Below are 21,270 nucleotides of genomic sequence, written 5' to 3'. Positions count from 1 at the left end.
TAAAACAATTATATACTAAATAATAGCATATGGAAGTATAGCTGTCCAAGCTACCAAAACTAACACCACCAACATATACTTCTCAAAAATGTGATTGTTTCAGAGATTCAATGAATAAAAGACTTTCTTGTGTTTGCTACTGCATTTTTTCATTTCGGAGATTGAATGAATAAAAGACTTTCTTGTGTATGTTGTTGCATTTCTGATTGAATAAATAAAAGACTTTCTTGTGTTTGCTATTGCATTTTGTCTAATTCTCTATATATTTATCCTTGAGCATAAATTGCCATCTATAGCACATACAATATTTTGTACTCTAGAATAAGTCGACCCCCAATAAAGTACAAGGTTTTTGAAGTAAAAAATATGTCGACAAAGCATTGAGGTAAATTAACAATCTTCATTGTTATCGTCGACTACGTGTTTACGAGGAATCATTTTTTAACACTAAGTTCAATACATGTGAAATCATATATATATGATAGAGTTAAGCCTTTGTATATATCATTCACAGAAGACGCGATTCATAATTAAAACTTTTTCATAATAGTGTTGCAGCTATCAATAGGAAATGAAATTTCATCAATTGAATTTGGGCCTTCTTTATACAATTTTGCTTATCTTGGCTTTTGTTTCAGAGTTGATCCATGCTTTGAGAATTGATGGGCTTAATGGGATGCCATCTGTGAATAAATTAAAAACACAACATTAATTTTTCACTCAGCACTAACTATTGGCAAGTGCCAATTTTGCTCGACACTTTAATAAACTGAGTGGCAGGAGTGTGCCGAGTGAGCTCGACACAAGAAGAAGCCGAGTGAACTCGGCATGAGAAGGGCAACTCGGCACCAATGGATGCCGAGTGAGCTTGATAGTGTGATTACCAAGTGAACTTAGTAGCCACTGGAGGGTGGAGCTCGGTAGAAGAAGGTACTGAGTGAACTCGGTAGCCAATGCAAAGAATGACTTCTTCCAAAAACAATACCGAGTGACAGAATTATAACATGAAATTTTCCACCATTAAAATCAGAGAACCAAAGCTTGAAACTTCCAAACAAACTTCTCAAATACAATGAATGGATTCAAGTATGCTTGCTTGCTATTCAACTTTGATTTAATCATTACAAAATTTGGGAGCATTCGGCTTCAACCAAAAAATCCTAAAATAACCCTAAAACTTTAAACTACTTTAATACTTCAAAAACTTTAAACTTGCAGCTCTAATGGCTGCATATAATAGTGCCTGGAGCAATCACTGCTTCAACAGGACAAACTCAACAAACAATAAACTTATAGAATGATCAGAGAAGAAATATGTGCATCTGTAGGCACAAAATGAACTTCTTTTTGTCTCTGCACTCTGACGACTGGATCTGCTGATCACTTCTCTTCTCTTTGCAACTTCTAATCTTCTTTGCTCTGCTGAACTTCAACTTCTATTGTCCGGTCGAATGAGTCTAAAACATTCCTTTTGTCATGCTTCCAAAAATCATTTTCCTCCTCTTTTCAGATTTCAAAACTCACCTACCGCATTCATTGTTTTTGACTATTGTGCAGATCGTCAGGGATGGTAGGTGGATGTTTGGCTCCAAGGACAAACGTCAAAATGCATTTAATATTCCAACACCATCACTCTAAGGAGGAATCGTATGCGCAGTAGCTTTCCAAAAAGTTTAAAGAGATCTTGAATCACTAATTCTACAGTTTCGAGTACAAGTTTGGTCTCGTACAACTATACCCAAGTTGTGGACCATTTTGCATACACGCCAGAGAGCTATCAAACCTTTTCCCACAGAGACTGAAATGTGATTATTATGATAGAACAGGCTCCTAATTTCAAAGCTCTTGTGGTATACATAGAGGTAGTGCACTGATTTCTTTTTAATTCCATAATGATTACTACAGAACAAATTTAGTATATTTTCGGGATTCTGCTTTAAGGAGTATATTATTGGGGCTAATTGTTGTAAGATATACAGCACCGATATTATGGAACGTCAATGCCATTTGGGGGAGAAAAGGAACCGTATTCAAATGCGAGCACGATGGGTTATTTCACATCCACGCAGGCCTTGGCTGATTATGCCACCGTTATTGTCGATTTGAAGAAAACATCAAACGCTAACAATTGTTCAGTCGTTGTATTTGGTGCATGCTATGGTGTAAGTGAGTAAGGATTCACTTTACACGAATCAGATTTTTTGTGTTTAAAGTATGTAGAATTAAATTAGTGTTAAGTGTTCTATTTATTCTGATGAGAGATGGATGTATGAGTGGCTACACATGAAACATAAGTCATTGAGTTTAACTAAACAATTTAACTTACAGTGAAAAAAATAATCTCCAACATATCCATTGAAATGATATTTTTGCAGTGCTATCTGCATGGTTTCGACTAAAGTATCCACACATAACAATTGGCGCCCTCGCATCATCTGCGCCTCTCCTTTACTTCGATGACATAACACCAACCTATAGTTTTAGTAGCGTTGTCACAAACGTTTTCAGAGTATGCTCACTCATCTGTTTCAGCTTACTCTCACTACTATTACAATCATATTTGACATTTAGACTACGGAGCAGAATGCAAGCGAGATCTGCTCGAGAAGAATCAACGAATCGTGGGGTATGATGGATGAAATCACGTCGAGCTCCCAAGGCTTGCAAAACCTAAGCAAAATATTCAACACTTGCCAGTAAGTAAAGGTGGTGCCTACAATTCTTGAGAGAGAATGTATCATAAGTCAATTTTTTTTTCACATGTAATAGTAAATACAATGTTAGACATAGTGCTGATCGAAATCTGTTAACTCGGTATTCTTCATGCAGAAATATCACGGACAAGAGCGCCCTGTACGATATTCTGGAGGATATATACGATAACGCAGCACAATACAATTTTGAACTTGTTAAAGGAGTAATTAAGCACTTTAACCAAACTCTCTAGCCATACCAATTATGTTTCTCGACATTGATTTAGTTCTATGACACGACCATATCATACTGCAGATTTGCATAGCCATCAATAGCCTACCCGAAGACGAAGACACTGTAACCAGAACAGCATCTGTAGCAAGATTAGCAAATACACCCTTCACATGCTTGAATTTGAGTCCAATGACTTATCCCGGATGGGAATGGCAGGTCTCTAATAATTCTTTTTCTTTGTAAGAACAATAAAGATATATTTATGCTGTCAATGTCTAACATATTCTTCTATGCCGCAGACTTGCACCGAAATAGTGTTTCCAATAAGCAATCACCCCGGGACAACAATGTTACGGCCATCCGTGTTTGATATCAATTCTTACTCAAGTGAATGCTACAAGAAATACGGAGTTGTGCCCCGCCCACACTGGGCAGCAACTGAATTCGGAGGACACGTATGTAATTCTTAAATTACTATGGAATTTTCTTGATAAATGTTTATCTTAGTTAAGTTATAAATACAGTTACACAGACAGGGCATCATGCTTTTGATTGATTTTTGTTAAGATATGAGTCGCTACAATTAACGTGCAGGACATAAAAAGAGTGTTAAAAGAATTTGGAAGCAATATCATCTGTTTGAATGGATTAAGAGATCCATGGAGCAGTGGAAGGTAAACTGTTTTTCTTATGAGGTTTAATGCCCGTTAATCTTTTTATTTATTTTTGAATCGGTTGTTAATTTAATTTAATGATCGTCCAACAATGCATTGCTGATTATTATAATAACTAATGTCAATTGCTTCTTCCGCCTGAAGGTGGGCAGAGACAGAGAAAACTAAAAGACAATAAGAAAACATTATATTTGTTGGTAAACAGATTTGTCATAGTAGAATTTTCCCAACGGAGTGTGTGACAAACCGTTCACAACAGTTGGATAGGCCCTTGGTATCCAGCCTTCCTCTGTGTTTAGAGGGGCAGCTCCCTCGTAAGCTCAAATTTTAGATTTTTCAATACAGATAAATAAAACTTAGAAAATAGAAAGGAAAACCATTGACAGCAAATGCACCACACGCCTTCAACATTTTCATAAAAATGATGTAACCATTAATGAGAGCAATCAAGGACTACGCTTGAGAACTTTCACGAACACAATGCTAATTGAACCATTCATGAATACTCACACCATACCATGGAAATACTCATAAAATGAATCAACACTCAACAATTTAGACCTTTAGAAAGAGAACGCCAAATGTACTTCCTTTCTTTCCTTGCACCAAGAAAGTAAGAAATAACTGATTACAAAAACAACAATTGTACATACTTTCTTCTAATAATTGCTTTGTTATCAGAGCATAAGTGGTCCCTGTATCTCTGTCCAAAAAGTCCCTTATTACATTGATTTTCGAGAATTTATAGCCAATCCTAAATCAAACAACTTTTCGGTTTCATAACTACCTCAAAAGCTAGAGTTTGGAATTGGGCATGCATTTGAAAACTGACTCTAACTCCAACTCAAATGTAGCAAACTCCAGATCCTAACTCTAGTTACAATAAGTGACATGTTCACTTTTACGTAATAAGTTACACATTATGACTACATTGATCCACTTGAGCAACTTTATGAAAATCTTCAATATAATTCCCCATTGTTGCCCAAACAGATAAGTTAATATGCATCCACTTGAAGAAGAGGTACCATGCCAATATCATTAATAATGGCCTCAAGAAATGAAAACTTGTTTAATGTATTTCTTTGCAATTGTACTTCCAAACATGCACCAATCCAATAAGCTATGTGTCCCTTTGAGGTTCTCACTTTACAAACTCACAAAGGAGTACTAAATAAGTTGATGAATTGACTTTCTGTGCACCTGGTCATTACCATGCTACTGAGTTCATATTCAGATTCTATTGGGCAGTTGAATGAGTTTATTTCTATATGAAGGGAGCTTGGGTTCAACCATTTCTTGCATACAAATTGATCAGAGAAATCTTTGATCTACCAGACTTTGCTGCATGCTTGATGAGTGATCGTTCAAACTTTACCATGCTCATTTTGTCAAACATGTAATGAGAAATCCAGCCGAGCCCATTGATCATAGATTCATGGAATGAATATGACATTTCATTGAGCAATTGGGTACATATGAAGATTCTACATATGTAATTCTATTTGGGAGAGCAAAAGATTGAAATGATTGTATTAGCTCAGAGTGATAGTGATGAAGAATGGGAAGATTACTGACTTCTACTATCACCACACATTGAATTGAAGCATGTTTTAAACATAGCTCTTCTCTCATCTCAGACAAAGGTGCAATGTGATCAAAGGCTCCTTCATTGGTCAAGCTATCTCCAAGTCTGCAGGTGATTCTTTGAAATTATTGGCAAGAAGAACCTTTGTTTGAAGTTGCATCGTAGCTTAAGGCTTTAGCAAATATTTCAGACGTAGTGAGAATTACTTTAAAGCTCCGCTCTCCACCTGTGGCTTGTTTATGTATTCTTTAAACCATTATTGTGTTTGTTGTATCTCAACACCATCTACAAGTATATATGTGAGATAAACCCATGCTAAGCATCAGTATTCCCTCCTTACTACGTGCAGGATGAATGAGGACATTTTCTCAAATGTTTGGAAGCTTCCTCTACTCCTAACTTTCCTTGCTTGTGGCTTTATCCTTGTATGATTCTCACTTTGGCTGCACTATTTTGGATCGGTTGCTCTTTACTAGGATCAATAGATAGAATGCTGGCATGCTACCTTGCCGTTATTGGAGTTGCCAATAGAAACAATCTTACATTTTTGGGGTAGTGATTCCACAAGCTTTTCTATGATTGCCAACTTTCAATTGAACCTGTTCACATATAATATGGTGTATAATCCTTATTGAGACCATGTAGTTTCTCTGCGGCAAAGACATCAATAGGATGTCAATGTTACTTTTAAAACCTATACACGTACTCTGGTAACTCACAAGACAACTTTGATGTGAACTATTTTCTGTCATTCAAGAAGTGACCACCTTTCATTGCTAATGATATTAATAATTTCACTCTATTTTAAATTACATTCTCATCCTCGTTTGCATGGATATTATAACCCCCATTTCATTTTCTTGAAAATATAGGAGTTTGGGTTCTGGCAATTTCGAGGTTTGTTCAATTGGCCTTCAATGAAACAGCATACCTAAATTATTCCAAACATTTGTGAACTTTATCTCTAGCCGGCAGTCACCTTCAAGTTGAAGTTTGGGTTGGGAGGTTCGGGTTAGAATTAGGTTAAAATGTTGGAGTACGGGGAGAGAGAAAAATTGGAAGAGAGAGAGTGAAAAACCAAACCCAAAACCAAAACCTGTACTTCTCTCTAAAAGTTGGAGTACGTGGAGAGAGAAAAGTACATGGAGAGAGAGGATTGTGAAAAGGGGAGTGAAAATCTAACTCAAACCCCGTACTTCTCTCTAAAAGTTTTAGTACATGGAGAGAGAAAAGTACGGGAAGAGAGAAAGTTTAATTTTTCTTTATGACTAATCTCTCTCTTCAATTAATTAATTAAATTAAAACTCTCTGTAAAATGTCTGGGTAACAATATTATTACTTCTACTTCTTTGTTTCATTGTCTTGAAACTCACTCCATCCTCGTCCATCACTTGTTTTTCATGTGAAGTGGAAACATTCTACTATCTATCATTTCAACCCTTGCAATGACCATGGTACTAGGAGAAATATCAAATATAGTGCAGATGTTTTCAAAATTAACCTTATAACCTTTTTGTGTAAGTTGTCCCACACTTATGAGATTATGTTTTAAATAGGGTACAAAATACACATTAGGCATAGATTTCTTACCAAGATTTGTCATTCCAACAATTGTACCTTTTCCACTTACTTCCACTATGTTATCATTGCCCAATTTCACTTTTGAGTTGACTGAGGTATCCAATCTTTCAAATATATATCTATTTCCTATTGTATGATTGCTAGAACCACTATCTAGAAACCAAATTAATAGTTGAGCTCTCTTGAGCTACATGACATGTAATGAACAATGTCCCTAGTCTACTTTTAGAAAAAATTGCATTTTGTTTGCCTACATCTATTTGCTTCTTCTGACATTCATTTGCTAAGTGACCAAACCTCTTGCAATAATAACATTGGACATTTGATTTTCCATACCTTTTTGATGCTTGATTGTTATTGCGCCCCCTTGAGCTTAAACTTTGATTTCTCCTTACTCCTTGATCAAAACTCCTTTCCTTTCTTTGATAATTATTTTGTCCTCTTCCTCATCCTCTGAATCCTAGATTTCTTCTTCCTCTACCTCTACCAAATGTCATTTGTGATTTGAATGCATTCTCCAAAGAAGTATTATCACACTTGTTCAACCTGTATTCATGGTTTTTTAATGACCCAAACAACTCATCTATAAATAAATTTAACAAATCCTTAGATTTCTCAATTGCCACAACAATATTATTAAATTTAATAGGCAAGCTTCTTAAGATCTTTTCTACAATTTTTTGGTCTATTATCTCATCACTATTAAACCTTATTTGATTAACCACATTCATAACTCGAATTGAAAATTGCTCTACTGATTCAGTATCTTTCATTTGGAGGTTTTCAAAATCTCTTCTTAATGACTACAATTTATATGCTTTTTACCTTGCTTATACCTTCATATGTTGTTTCAAGGATCTTCCATGCTTTCTTGGCTATTATAGCTCCATTAATCCTTGCAAGAATAGTGTCATTCAAACCTTGTAAAATAATTTGAAAAGCCTTTATATCTATTTTCCTATTTTCCTTGAGTTTATCCTTTTGATTTGCAGTTAATAACGATTCATCCAATGGCTCTACAAATCCATTCACAACAATCTCCAATAACTCTTGGGAATGAATAATTATTTTCATTCTAAATGCCCAATGATCATAATTCTTGCCAAAGAATATTAGAATCATAAATTGATTCATTCTTGATGCTATACTTTAAAAAAACAATAAAGTCTTTTAAAATACTTGAATTCCTAATTATGATAGTAGAATCAATAAGATTATCTAAAAAAAAATCAGATCTCCAACTCCTTTCAAAATTAATGACTTAAGATAACATATAGCTCATAAGCATATAATAAAAATCATAGAGGTGCCTCAACTTCACAAATAAAATATAATACCTTACTGCTAGACTAATCTCATATGTTTGCCACAAAACATTGAGAATGATTCCATTAGGAATTAACACCCCTTTAAACTCATAACATACCTTTTCTCTTGCAGCAAAAATCTATTATTTTAGATTCACAATCTACCTGGACTGCGACTCCACAATTTTCCTATGCTCTCATTGCAGAATCAACCTAGTTTTTTTTTTTGATGAATAGTCCTTTTCTATTAATAAAATATACTAAGAAAACAATTCACAAAAAAGGGGCCGAAGGATACAAGATCACCCTGCAAAAGAGATCACATGGTCATAGCTAGACTTAACAACATGGCCTTAGTCAGAAACAACAACTATTCATCAAGAAAAAATAGAATAAACAACCTTAGGCTGCCAAGGCAGTGCCAACCGAAGGAGGATGATCATCTTTGTCAAGAAATCCCCACGTATTAGTGGGATTGTGGGGCAGACTGGGAAGAGTCTAGCCATCATCTGTAGTAGCAAGATCAGGGGCAGCCTCCGCTTCCTTTACCTTTGGCCGTGGAGGAGAAATTACCAAAGCTAGGCGAGGAAATTTCCTAGAATGCACCTGTCGAGGCCCAGGAGGTAGAGCCGGGGACCAGCCAAAACCACCATGGGGTGGAGAAGTAGAGTGATGCCTCCATCCGCCATCACCACCACTGGGAGAGCGATGGCAGGAAGCTTGGGAGCATGGGGTGTGAGATTGGCGGCCTGAGGAGTGGCGGCGAGAACGGTGGCCACAAGGTGTAGAGGTATCGGTTGAGGCATCCAGAGGAACTCTGGCAATGGTACAAGGAGCATTGCCCCAGTGATTTAACAATTCCTATAAGTGAGCAACTTCTAGGGAAACTTTATTAGCTTGCACCTAGATCTGCATAATCACATTATTACAAATGCATGCTTTAGTGTACATAGCAATGTTAACATCCAAAAAGCTATGAGTGAACAGAACAACATTTCTATCTTTCCACAGAGAAAACAAAATTTCCATCCTGAAGGTATGCCAAATCTAGGTGAATTTTTGAGGAATTCTGGGGGAATCACCCAACAGGATCATGTGCCATGAAAATGGTTTGGGCCTGAAAGGCTTGAAAAAATCATGAATCCAGTGCCAATAATTTTGAGCACACTTAAAAAACCAAAAAATATGCAAAAAGGACTCAAGCTAACCACAGAAGGGGCATATGGGATCAGGAACCCCAATGTGCTTGAGCAAAATCAATCTTTAAAAAGATAGCCTACTATTTGGACTTGTGAGCCCATTCCATACCTTCCTAGATAGCAATGATGTTGTCAAGAATATAGCTGGATTTGATGAAGCTAGTTTGCTCAGGCTGCACAATTAAAGGCAACATGTGCCTGATTTTGAGAGAGAGCACCTTGGCAATGATCTTATAAGACACATTCAGAAGGGTAATGGGCCTCCAATTGTAAATGTCCTCAGGATCACCAGCTTTAGGTATGAATTTGATATTCCCTTTATTTATTATCGCTCCTAAACTTTTAGTATGATATGCTTCAAGATAGACTTTGTGCAGGTTAGGACCTATTTTTTCCTAGAGGTGTTTGTAAAATTCATAGGGAAAGCCATCACACCCAGGAGACTTGTCATCCACCATGGAGTAAATAGACACAAAGAAATAAAACTTATTTCACTGCCTTACTGCCTTTCTGAAATGCATTACATTAAACCTCTATTTATAAAGGTCTAAGAACTTTCTGGAATACAAACCAAACTTATTACACATGTTATAATATTGCATTGAATTAAATGTGGATGGCTTATGTTGTGGCTGGAATGGCTGGGACAGGTAGGTTATTGGCAAATTGTGGGCTGTGGATGGTGGGCGGTTGAGCAATTACTCTGGACATTGAGTGCTTGCTAGAAATTAATACTACCAACACTACCCAACAATGTCTTCTCCATTCAATAGAGTTATTTACAACAAATTATTAGGGACCATCTTTGGTGACATTAAAACAAAAACTATAATTATCAATTGATAATCTCTATCCTTTATGTATTTTATATTTTTTTATTAGAAGCTTTCCCTTGTAATTGATGTTAATATTGTATATAATGGTATGCTTTTTATGGTAGATGAAAGCTTATAGGTGGAAATTATGTATTTTCTTATTTCAAAGCTTTCTATCAATTATTATTTTTTAATAAGAAAGAGTATAGAAATTTGTAAAGAAAATCTATAATTTTACAAAGTGAACAAATTAAATGAAACAAAAATAAAGAAAATACATTTAAAGAGATGGTTAAAGAAAGAGATAAGAAGAAAGGTGAGAGGATAAAAATCAACATAATAATAATAAGAATAAAAATATCAACATAATTTTTTATTAAGAACGTAGGAAGAGAGCCCTTAATTCAAGAAAAACAACTAGGCATCAAGAAGCTAGCACTTGCAAGGGGCATCACAACTAATTGAATAGCTAACAAAACACCAACCATTACAACTTAGTGCACTACCTTCAGACAAAATAATAAAAAACCATCATTGTTCTAAGAGTTACTAGTACTAAAACTATCAAGATTAACTAAAATATTCATTAAGTCTGAGCTATAATATCCATCAAGTCTGACTTTATGGGGTTTTGAATCTACTATAAACTAGGTTTTTCTCTTTAATCAAAGACTATAATATCCATCCTGTCTAACATTTTACTAGCGATATTATCATTTAAGCTTATAAACAAAAACTAGCAGTATCTACAAAATTAACAAAGTTTTTATCAAGAACATTAAGCCAGGTCCACAAAATATCAAAATAAAGTAATAGACCCCAATGACTAGCAAAAATAGCAAACCTATTAGTAATTTTTAATTTCTTCCTAGTCTATAGCAAGGCATTTGAGGTCTTCATTGTAGTCTTTATGCTTTTCTTCCTTCTATTCTTCCATGGCCTTTCCTTCATTATCCTTCCTAGGTTTTTTGAGTTTACTTTTCCTTGTGATAGTGTCAAACACAATATTTTGCATCATCTCCCATTAAATTTACCAAAGATGCATTTTACCAGATCAAAACTTCAAGTTCGTGATCAGCTCTAGTATAGTGCATTTGAAGGAGATGATTATTTTTTGGCAGGACCTAAATGTATCCTTGCATATTATGGTGCAACTCATCTAGAAAATTTTGTACCAAATTAGGAGTGTACTTAGTTTTCTCCTCAACTTCATGATTCAATTTTTTCTTCTCAAATGCCATATCTACCACCTTAATGTCCATTTCTATTTCCACCATCTAGGTATCATCCATTTCTTGTTGAGTGCCCTCCACTTCCATAGATTTGTAGTCCACATCCTTAGAATCAATGTCTTCTAGGTTTTTTGGCAATAACTCTTGATCAATTTTGTAAACTACTTCATCCTCCATAACTTTCTAATTTTCATTATTATCAACTTTCTCTTTTAGACCATTCCTTTAGTTGTTTCTTAGTCTTGATAACCTTTCTTCACTTGAGCTAGAGTCATACATTCTCTCTATTAATTTAGGGTCTTTTCCTCCATCTTCTGATTTTGTGTCCTCATCACACATGTTTTTCCACACCATAAAAATATATTTCAATGGTGTTGCATTTGTGAATTTTAACAATGATACTCTTTGAAAGGAATTTTTATTTTTAGCATGGGTAATAGAAAGAAGAATATCTTCAAAAGAGAGAGTTCTTTCTTTGTTGGTTGAAGGATTCTAAGGTTTATTCTCCATTTGTACAAGGACCTTAGGGTTACTTTCTTCTAGGGGGTGTAAACCTAATTCTTCAATGATCATAGAGGAGTTGTGCTTTAGTTGGGTTTTCTTGCGGAAAGTGATTCAATGACCCACACAAGGAGAATCAGAATAAATATGTTGGTAAGGAACACAAATGAGATCCTAGTGAAGGGGATGATTGGCCCCTTTACTAATCCTATAATTAAATTACACATACAAAAAGAAGGGGATGTTAACCTTTTTCACCATGTCTAAGGAAGTTTAGCATTGGAAGGTGACAACCTTGAAAGATCACAAAGTGACCTTCAAGAGAAAAAAAATCCATTAATAAGAGATTAACAAAAAAAGCTAAGTTAAAGATAGACAATCATACCCATTCATAAATTTCACAATTAGTGACTTCTCCTTATTCATAGATAATTTCTTCCTAAACTAGATGTCTAGTCCCCTACACTCTTTGTTTTTAAACATTCATCCATGAATTTCAAAATAGTAGCTTCACCAATAAGCTCTAGTGTTATGATGAATTTTATGCTCCTTGTGATGACATGGCCTTTATGTTAAGAGTTCAAAAATTTAGTGGGAAGAAGATCAATGAAACCCCACATAGAAAGAACATAACTATCTAGATTTTTCCACTTGATTCTTCCACACTTTTCCACTTTTGGTAGTTAATGTAGCTTTCTTCATTTGTCCACCATTAAGGAGTGTGTCTTTCTCATTGTACTTTACATTTATAAGGACTATGGTTTCAAATATGGTCCATCACATCCTTCCTTTATGTGTCGAAGGAGTTGTCAGTGTTTTCACTTGAACATTTGATTGTTGCTGAAATGAAATATATGTCATTACTTCTTCATTTCTCATCTCTATACATTAAGGAAAATTAGAGATGACCATTTCATCCACTATTTGAGTACTTCAAAAAAAATCAATAAATTCTTCATCTATGGAATATATATATCATCATCATCATCATCATCATCATCATCTTGTATGTCATTTTGTGACAACATTGTTGTGAACCTCCTGAAACCAAATTTTGTTGGTATTCAATAATGTAAATTTCTATCTGTGATAATTCTGACAAATATATCTTGCTTTACAATGAAAATAATAATTTAAAATTTATAAATTTTAGTAAGAAGATTGGACTATGAGACATAATTTCCTATGGTTTAGTTGAACTCCTCCCTTCAAAATAGCATTCTTATTATTTGAATTTTAAACCAATCCTATCTTTTGAGCTCAAAGTATTTATAAAACTAGAATTACTTAGGATATAGTTCATCATAAGAGAGTCCAAAGTCAATAAAAGAAAAAAAATACCAAGAAAATTTTGCCTATGAAAAACATAGTAACCCAATAGATAAAATACCAAGTAATCTATCTTCCAACTTCACTCCATATTGGGCTCCTAGTGTTAGCTTTTATCTCATTGAGGAGTCATGGATGAACCCTATTGATAGTGTTTTGTAAATGATCATTCTAGACTAAATGGATATATATACTATCTATTTTTGGAGATGTATTTGATCTTCCATGAATTTCTTGTGCGTATTTTGAGTATTGGTTTTATTTTATATGAAACCATTACTAATGTTTATACTTTTAGTAGTAGTTCATTTCTATATGAACATGTCATGTGTTCTTTAGTATAGATATTGTCCAGTACAAATCCACTTTCATTTACAAAATAGATTCTTGAATATTATTTTTCATACCTTTCTACTTAAACAGCATGTGTTGCTTCCCTTGATAACATGTTTAAGATGTCTACAATTCTACCTTGGTCTTTGCAAGTCTATTACAAGAACAAGTTACATGGGAAATGGCACTCTAAGCATTGTAGGACTTTTGATAACATAGTGTAAGTGTACTTTTAGTACCCCTATATCAAAATTCCAAATTTGGTTGTCTGGGTCAGTTTTCCCATAGATGGCAAATGACTTGGTTCAGAATAAAATCCACCCAACTTCTATCATCAGTGGATATAGACTCGCAATGAGAGAAGCCTGCAAATACATTGATGATAAATTGGTTGTCAAGGATGAGAAGTTTGGCAATGATTTTCTTATCAATTGTGCGAAGACTAACATGTCTTCAAAAATTGTAGCTACTGACAATAACCTATTTTCAAAAATGGTTGTTGAAGCTGTCCAAGCAATTAAATCTCCTGGAAGCAAAGGTGAAATGAAGTATTTGATAAAGGGCATCAATATTTTGAAGGCACATGGACAAGGATCAAAATATAGTTATCTATTAAATGGTTATGCCCTAAAAATTGGTCAAGCAACTCAAGGAATGCCTACAAGAGTGGCCCCAGCAAGAATTGCATGTTTCGATTTCAATCTTCAGAAGACAAAAATGCAGTTGGGAGTGTAGGTTCTTGTTATTGATCCAAGGCAGCTTGATAGGATCCATGAAAGAGAAGTAGATATATCTATCATTCCTTGGCTCCATAGATGAGTTTGTAGAAGAATGCATTGCTGGTGGTGATGCTATTGAAGTAGCTTTATCTGTATACTTAGAGATTTTTCCAACTACCTTGGGTTCTTGAAAATAACTTGCTATCATAGAGTTTGCAGAATATATTTTTTAATCATACCAAAGGTTCTTGCAGTCAACATTGCAAAAGATGCTATAGAGCTTGTTGCAAAACTTCATGCCTACCATCGTAGTGCTCAAACAAAGTCTGACAAACAACATCTTTCAAACATGGGACTCGATCTCATAAAAGGGCAAGTGAGAAATAATCTCAAAGCAAGTGTTCTTGAGCCAGCAATGAGCAAAGTCAAAATCATACAGTTTGCAACTGGTGATGCATCTGTTATTGGAGATGTGAAGAGTTCTGTTACTAGTAATCCTAAGATTGATCTGATAACTAAGCTTTTCAACTTCTTGAGAATTGAAGATCCCACACCTCTCAGCAATGTGGCATCTACTCCCCAAGCAGATGATGAACCATGGACAACATTTCATTGCAAAAATGACCAGATGGTGGATTCAAAGCTAGGCCAGTCAAAAATGAATAAGTTTTGGAGCTATTGTCACTTAATGTAGATATATGAATGTCCATTGTATTGGTTACCTCCCATGACAAGCATCCAAACAAGGCATCCAAGTGCCTCAGTCAAGGAATTTTAAGCATAGCATTCTCTTGGATGAAGTTATTATAATAAAACAATCAGATCTGAGAAGCATGTTGCATGAGGATCGAGCAAGAGACTCCATCGTGAGATATTCTTACAGCTGGGTGATAGCATACAATATTAAGTTATCCAAAAGTAGTTAACATGAAAACATTAATTAAGAACATACAGTGGTGATTGCATATATATGTTAGAGTTAGCAAAATCAATGTCGGGCATATAAATTATCTAATGAATGAATAGAAATTACAAACATCAATGCCTGGACATTATATCATGTAGTAACAAATTAAATTGAAGATCATCAATGGGACAAATTTAATCATTCAACTTATGTCTTAGTGCTGATGACAATATTTATAGAACAGACATTGATCTAAGACAAATATGGTTTAATGTGTCAGGCTAGTCGATTATTTAACCTTCATACTGTACCCATAGACACGAATATTAGTACTATTGCGGGTGTAAGAGAAGGAAAAACCATTATTATGTTTTAAAAGAAATCTCATTTAAATGATATTTCTTTTAGAATTTGAAAGGTTCCAATTTCAATAGTTGAGAACACATGATCGATCAAGATAAATGGAGAATCTGAAAAGAAAAATAGGAAAAGGGGAATTAGAAAGAAGTAGTGATGAAACCAAAGGTCATCATGCGAGAACTGAAAAGTCATTGGAGGGAAACCAAATAGGGGCTGAAGGAGATTATTTATTGCAAATCTTTTCCTAAGCCAGGGGGTGGAGCCTTTTCTGCATACAGTCAGAGAGCTAGAGTAGAGAGGGGGTAAATTGTTGATGTAATAGACTTAATATTGGAGAGTCAATGGAAGGGTGTTTTATATCAATAAGTTCCTGTCTCATTTAGTTAGTTAATGGTTGCTTCTATGTTTCTTTCTTTAAAATCTGAATTACAGAAAGAAAGAAGAGATGTTTCATTCTTTCGTTATGAAGATATGAATTAACTAAGGTAAGATGTGCTTTGGGAGATTTAGTGAAGGATTCATTGGAAGTTCTTGATCATTTCATTTATATTTTCATTGATAGTTTCTGTAGTTTAGTTGATGCTGAGTATATGGATTCATAAGAATTGTGAGTTCTATGGCTTGGTTTATAGATTAGAAAGTCTTTCTTGCCTGGATTAAGTCCTATTTAGGCTTGATTTGGTTTGCCTCTTCTGCTCTCGAGTTAAGAGCATACCCCATGTTAGTTTAGGAGAGAAACATAATTTCTTGAACATTATTCACATAGGGAGTTGTACCTTAATTTAGAGGGAAACTAGTTATTCTTAGAAACAGTTTCCCAAATGTTCTGTAAAGTTGTTCTTCATTACAAATTGGGCAAATTAAAAAGAGAATCAAAAGAAGAACAATCTTGTTTATCAACAAATAAAAATTAATTGAATGAATTATATTTAAATTACAACCAGATCCAATCTGAATCAGTGGCTAACAATAATATTCCTCCAATTTACCCATTCACCTTTGATATCATCTTTAACTAGTTGATGAAGTCTCATTTTCAGTGAGTATTTCTACCTAAAATGGAGTGTTACTATAATTACATTGTCCTTGAATCTCTAAGTCCAAATTGGTTTGAGGGGCCAATGTGCAATAAGTTTGAGGCATAAATTCCTTCTCCTCCATAAAGAATATTGATTCAACCAACTTATCATTTCCCTCCAATCATCTGAAACTGCACTTAGTTGGACCCACATACAACAATTTAACTCAACTAAAGACTGTCCATGTACTTCAGTAATACCAAAACTTTGAGAATATTTTAATGAGATCCTTTGAGACAAAATTATAACTCATTTGGTAGTCAACCAAAATTTTGAATTTCATGCAACTATTCAAAGGTTTAGAGTTCATACACCCCATTTGGTCTGCGGTTGAAAAAGTAAGCTTTTAAATTCAAAGGTTTAGAGTTCATACACCCCATCTGGTCTGTGGTTGAAAAAGTGAGCTTTTAAATAAAATTTGAGGCATTTCCCTTAAGGTTGGTTGACATAGAGCTCAATTACCTCATTTCAGCATATTGAAATGTTAGAAATTAGACATTGGATTTTTAACAGAGTCATTTTACTTTTGTGAGTTTACATCATACTGATTAAATTTTTTAAGAAAACTTTATAAAAATGGAATACGATCTATTGCTGGAAGCACTTGTAAAATTTGATTTCTCTTAATAATTTATATATGCAGGCATCTATTTTCATAGTATGGAAAGGATCATAAAATATAGAGAACGCAACCTTAAATCTCCAAGGTATATTAATCATTAAAAGACCAATCCGAGGAGCTTCTATTGTGATGAACTCACATTATAAAGGCATGGGTTTGTTTTGATTTGTGGGTAAATTAATTTGACTTGAATCTTTCTTTTTCCAGCTTATCTATTAAAATGAATTATCGTCACTAATCAACTTAGAGCCATTTTTTTTTTGTCTTTTACATTTCTACAGAGGATTCAGATCCTTATTTTCCAGCCTATGTAAAGCAAAAAAATTGTCATATAATATTATTTTAGGATCAGCAAGAAAGTTGAAGTCAAGTTCATCGAGAGGGGCGAGAAGATTGACAAGAATGTGGAGAGAAGATTGAAAATAATGTGGAGAGGGAGATCATGAACCACCATCTCTGTGTTAATTATTGTTAGTTGGACAGCTGTTATTTCTGACCTGAAAATAAACGCACTATTTATGGGTAGCTTGGACAGCTATTCGTCCTTATCTATGAATAGCAGTTGTATTTAGGGGTGGTTTGGACAGCTGTTTGTCCACTTGCCAAAAATTAGTAAATGGTTATTATTTACTAATTTTAGTGATTCCTTTTGGACACTTTGCAACCAATTCTATTATTGGCTGTCGAGTTGTCTTAATGTCAGCCGTTGGTTAGATTTAATCTCGGTCATTGGTTTACCAACAGGAGTAGTATAGAAAGGGGTCATTGGGTCATTTGGATAGGAAGCGTTTGGAGAAGCAGTTTGCAGTGTTTGCAAACAGTCTTGTAGTGTTAGCAAGGGCGCAATGTTAGCGCAGGGATAGCAGTGAGGAATATTAGCGGGAGAAATTAGGAGGTTGTCAGAGTTTTGCTAGTGTGAGGCAAGGAATTTTGTATCTCTTGATTTGCTGAAGTTTAATATAATTTCTCATATGTAGAACTGGTTTTCCCTTAGGGGTTTTTCTAAGGACAATTTGTTCGAAAATATTGTGTTGATTGTGTTGCACATTTCTTTCCGTATTTTAAGTGAAGTTGCAGTTATGTTATTTTTTGATATTAGCTGGGAATTTGTTTTCAGCAGTCTAATAATCATTTACGATAGGAGATTAATAATCAGTGACTGCAATAGTTAAATTTTTAACACTCTGAGGTACTGAAACATAGCTAGCTTCAAAGAGGTGATATTGACAAAGACCCATGTAGACATTGTTGTCGAACATGAAGCAAGGGGTAAACTCTATCACTGTGTTGTGAAATCTAAGCACTTTAGTGAGGACGAGGCGTGTTTCTTCTTCAAGATATTTATTTTAATCAAGCATGAAGATGAAAGTGGGTTGACAATTCCTGAAAATCATGAAGCTTGGGATGAGAGCGTATTGGATGTCTCTCATATTTCCCAAGCCGATTCACCATTTGTTGATCTGTATGCAATAAAAAAATCACATTTCTAACTCAAAATCGATGCATACAAAGATTAAAACCCTGCACCACCCATTAACACAGGTCATTCCATAAGGGTATGTAGCTATTTGTGTGGGAGAGGATCAACAACATTATGGTCCCGATTATAGCATCCTTTCATTATGAAGCTTTTGATAGAGGGAAACAAGGAATTTGAGTATCATAACAGAGGGACCATTAAATTGCATGAAAAATAACAAAAGTCATTGAACCAATTGCATCAATATCCAACAAGCCATGAACAGAAAATGTCCTATAGTTTAAACAAATAGATCTATTGGAGGATAGACTGATTGATAAAAAACCCAAACATTTTTTGGATGGAAAACAAATGAAATAAAAAGCTCTGGATTTTTTTTACAGTGAAAGTCAATGGAAAAAATAAGCAAATATTATTTGAAAAAAATAGTACCTGTCTTTGTCTCTAGCCCTTGTACTAGCTTCTTGTCCTAGCCTATTTACAATTTTTTGTTATGCCTCTACATGCACAATTAAGATTGTATGAAAGATTAAATAAATAAAACTATATTTCTTGCCAAATTATTTTGGCAAGATTGTTTTGATGGGAAAATGATAAGCAAATTGATGACACATGGAAAAAAATTCTCGTAAGTTGGTGGGGCTATTTTCAGCCCCACCCATTTTTCACCCACTCACAATTAAACATCTAAAAAGTAGGAGCTCCTATCTTTTAGGAAAAGATTCCAAATAGAGTTGTAGCCCCCTCAAAAAAATAATAATCATGGGACCTCTTGTTCCTTAAATATAGAGCCTAACCCTCCTCCATGGGATGTCTACCTAATACCTATCCGATTAAGAACATTGTGCTACATCAGAGATGAATAGGAGTAGAGGATAAGGAAGTGAGAGATAGTCTCCTCATCACAATTACATAGCACAAACTAGTTAACCATCTAGAATCCCCATCTTTGGAGATTATCAACTATGGGGATACTGTTATACATAACTAACCACCATAACAAAATAAATTAATCTTGGGAAGAAAGCGAGAATTCCAAACATACCCCTAGATTTCTGAGTAACATCCTACACTAATTATATTGTAATAGGCCATCCTCACACTGAAATCACCCCAAGATTTTTTGTCCCAAATTAATCCATCCATGTCTGATAATGAGGGTATAAAAATTTCTTTTAGGACATTCCCTAGTTCCTCATTTAGAGATGTATCCATCAAATTTAGATTACCTAGGTTGAGGACTTTCCACTTGTCATTCTCAATATAATTGAGCACACTTATTCTATGTTTAGGCACACTACAATCTTATAGTAGAGGACATGGTAAAGATTAGAAGAGAATCCCCAATCAATCTATCTTCTGAGAACTTGATTGAATTTCCATCCCTAATGCTCCATCTAGCTCTTCCCCTCAAGTACTTCCTTCTTTTAACAATATTAATCTAGATCCTTGATCTAGTTGAGAGGTCACTATTATAGAAAGCCTTGTTGAAAGGTCTTGCTCATAAATATGCGACCCTCATAAGTTTGCACCACCCAACTGAGTCATAGGATAGTCTCCATCCTATCTTGGTCATGAGAACCTTGTTGAAGTCTCATATTCTTCATAGGTTCAAACCCCCTAAGATTTTAGCTTAGACATTTTCTCCTATCTCTCAAGACTCATTCTCATATTTTCCTCTATTCTCGATGATGGAAAATTATTCTAAATTTTTTCCTAAATATCCCTAAAATAGCTTGAGATATTAAATAGGGATAAAACATAGACCACAATACCCTTAAATGAGGGAACAATAAGTTGGATATTCCCAACATTGCTAAGCACCTTGCCTTTCCAACCAACCAACTTCTTCTATATTCTTTCAACAATGGTATTCTAGAATTACGAGGTTATTTCTTTCACTACAAGGGGGAGACCAAGATAAGTGTCAAGGATGAATGAAACTTGATAATTTAGTTCCCTATTAATTCAATTTTGGACATCGATCTCAGTGTTGAACAAATATAGCTTACTCTTGTAGTAGTTAACATGTTGTTCTAAAATCTTCACATATTATTTCAAAATTTTCTTCTAGGATTTAACTTCCCTTATAGAAGATAACAAATATATGAAAGTGTCATCAACAAATTGTTGCATCACCTCTAACAATAGAGATGTTGTTGGTTTAACTCCCATGAAGCCATAGAAACTATGTTTCTCTTGAGGATCTTTGGGCCACCATAATAAATAAAAATACAAAAAAATGATTGTCTTGGTGTAAACCCCTCTTAGATTTGAATAGTTCTCCTGGGGACCCATTAGTCGACACCAATAATTGGACCTAATTAATCATTTCTCTAACTAAGAAACTAAATCTCTCCCCAAAACAAAAATCCCCCAAGATTTTCAATAGAAATTCCCTCCTATGTTTATCATAATCTTTTGAATATCTAAGTTCACTACTATAACTAATTTTCCACTCTTCTCCATGCAATGTAGAAGATCATGGGAGTTTATCACTGCATCCCTTATTTGGTGCCTAGGAATAAAACAATTCTCAGTGGGGCCAAGAGCTTGATCCAGGATATGCTTTAGGCAGTTCACTACCATCTTGGAGAGAATCTTTTAAATAGTATT

The 21,270-nt window shown here is 34.6% G+C and overlaps 2 pseudogenes; both read left to right on the top strand.

Moving 5' to 3' along the window:
- The first annotated feature begins 571 nt into the window (after positions 1-571).
- Positions 572-3,780, top strand: LOC149532853 (uncharacterized; annotated as a pseudogene).
- Positions 3,781-13,775: 9,995 nt separating this feature from the next.
- On the top strand, positions 13,776-14,306 carry LOC149532852 (T-complex protein 1 subunit alpha pseudogene; annotated as a pseudogene).
- The last annotated feature ends 6,964 nt before the right edge of the window (positions 14,307-21,270 follow it).

This window comes from Cupressus sempervirens, chromosome 10, assembly GCF_028749045.1.
Source record: "Cupressus sempervirens isolate cs-2001-9-10 chromosome 10, ASM2874904v1, whole genome shotgun sequence".
In the NCBI taxonomy this organism is placed as follows: domain Eukaryota; kingdom Viridiplantae; phylum Streptophyta; class Pinopsida; order Cupressales; family Cupressaceae; genus Cupressus; species Cupressus sempervirens.
The sequence above is the reverse complement of the archived record's forward strand: the minus strand, read 5'-3'. Positions and strand labels throughout refer to the sequence as shown.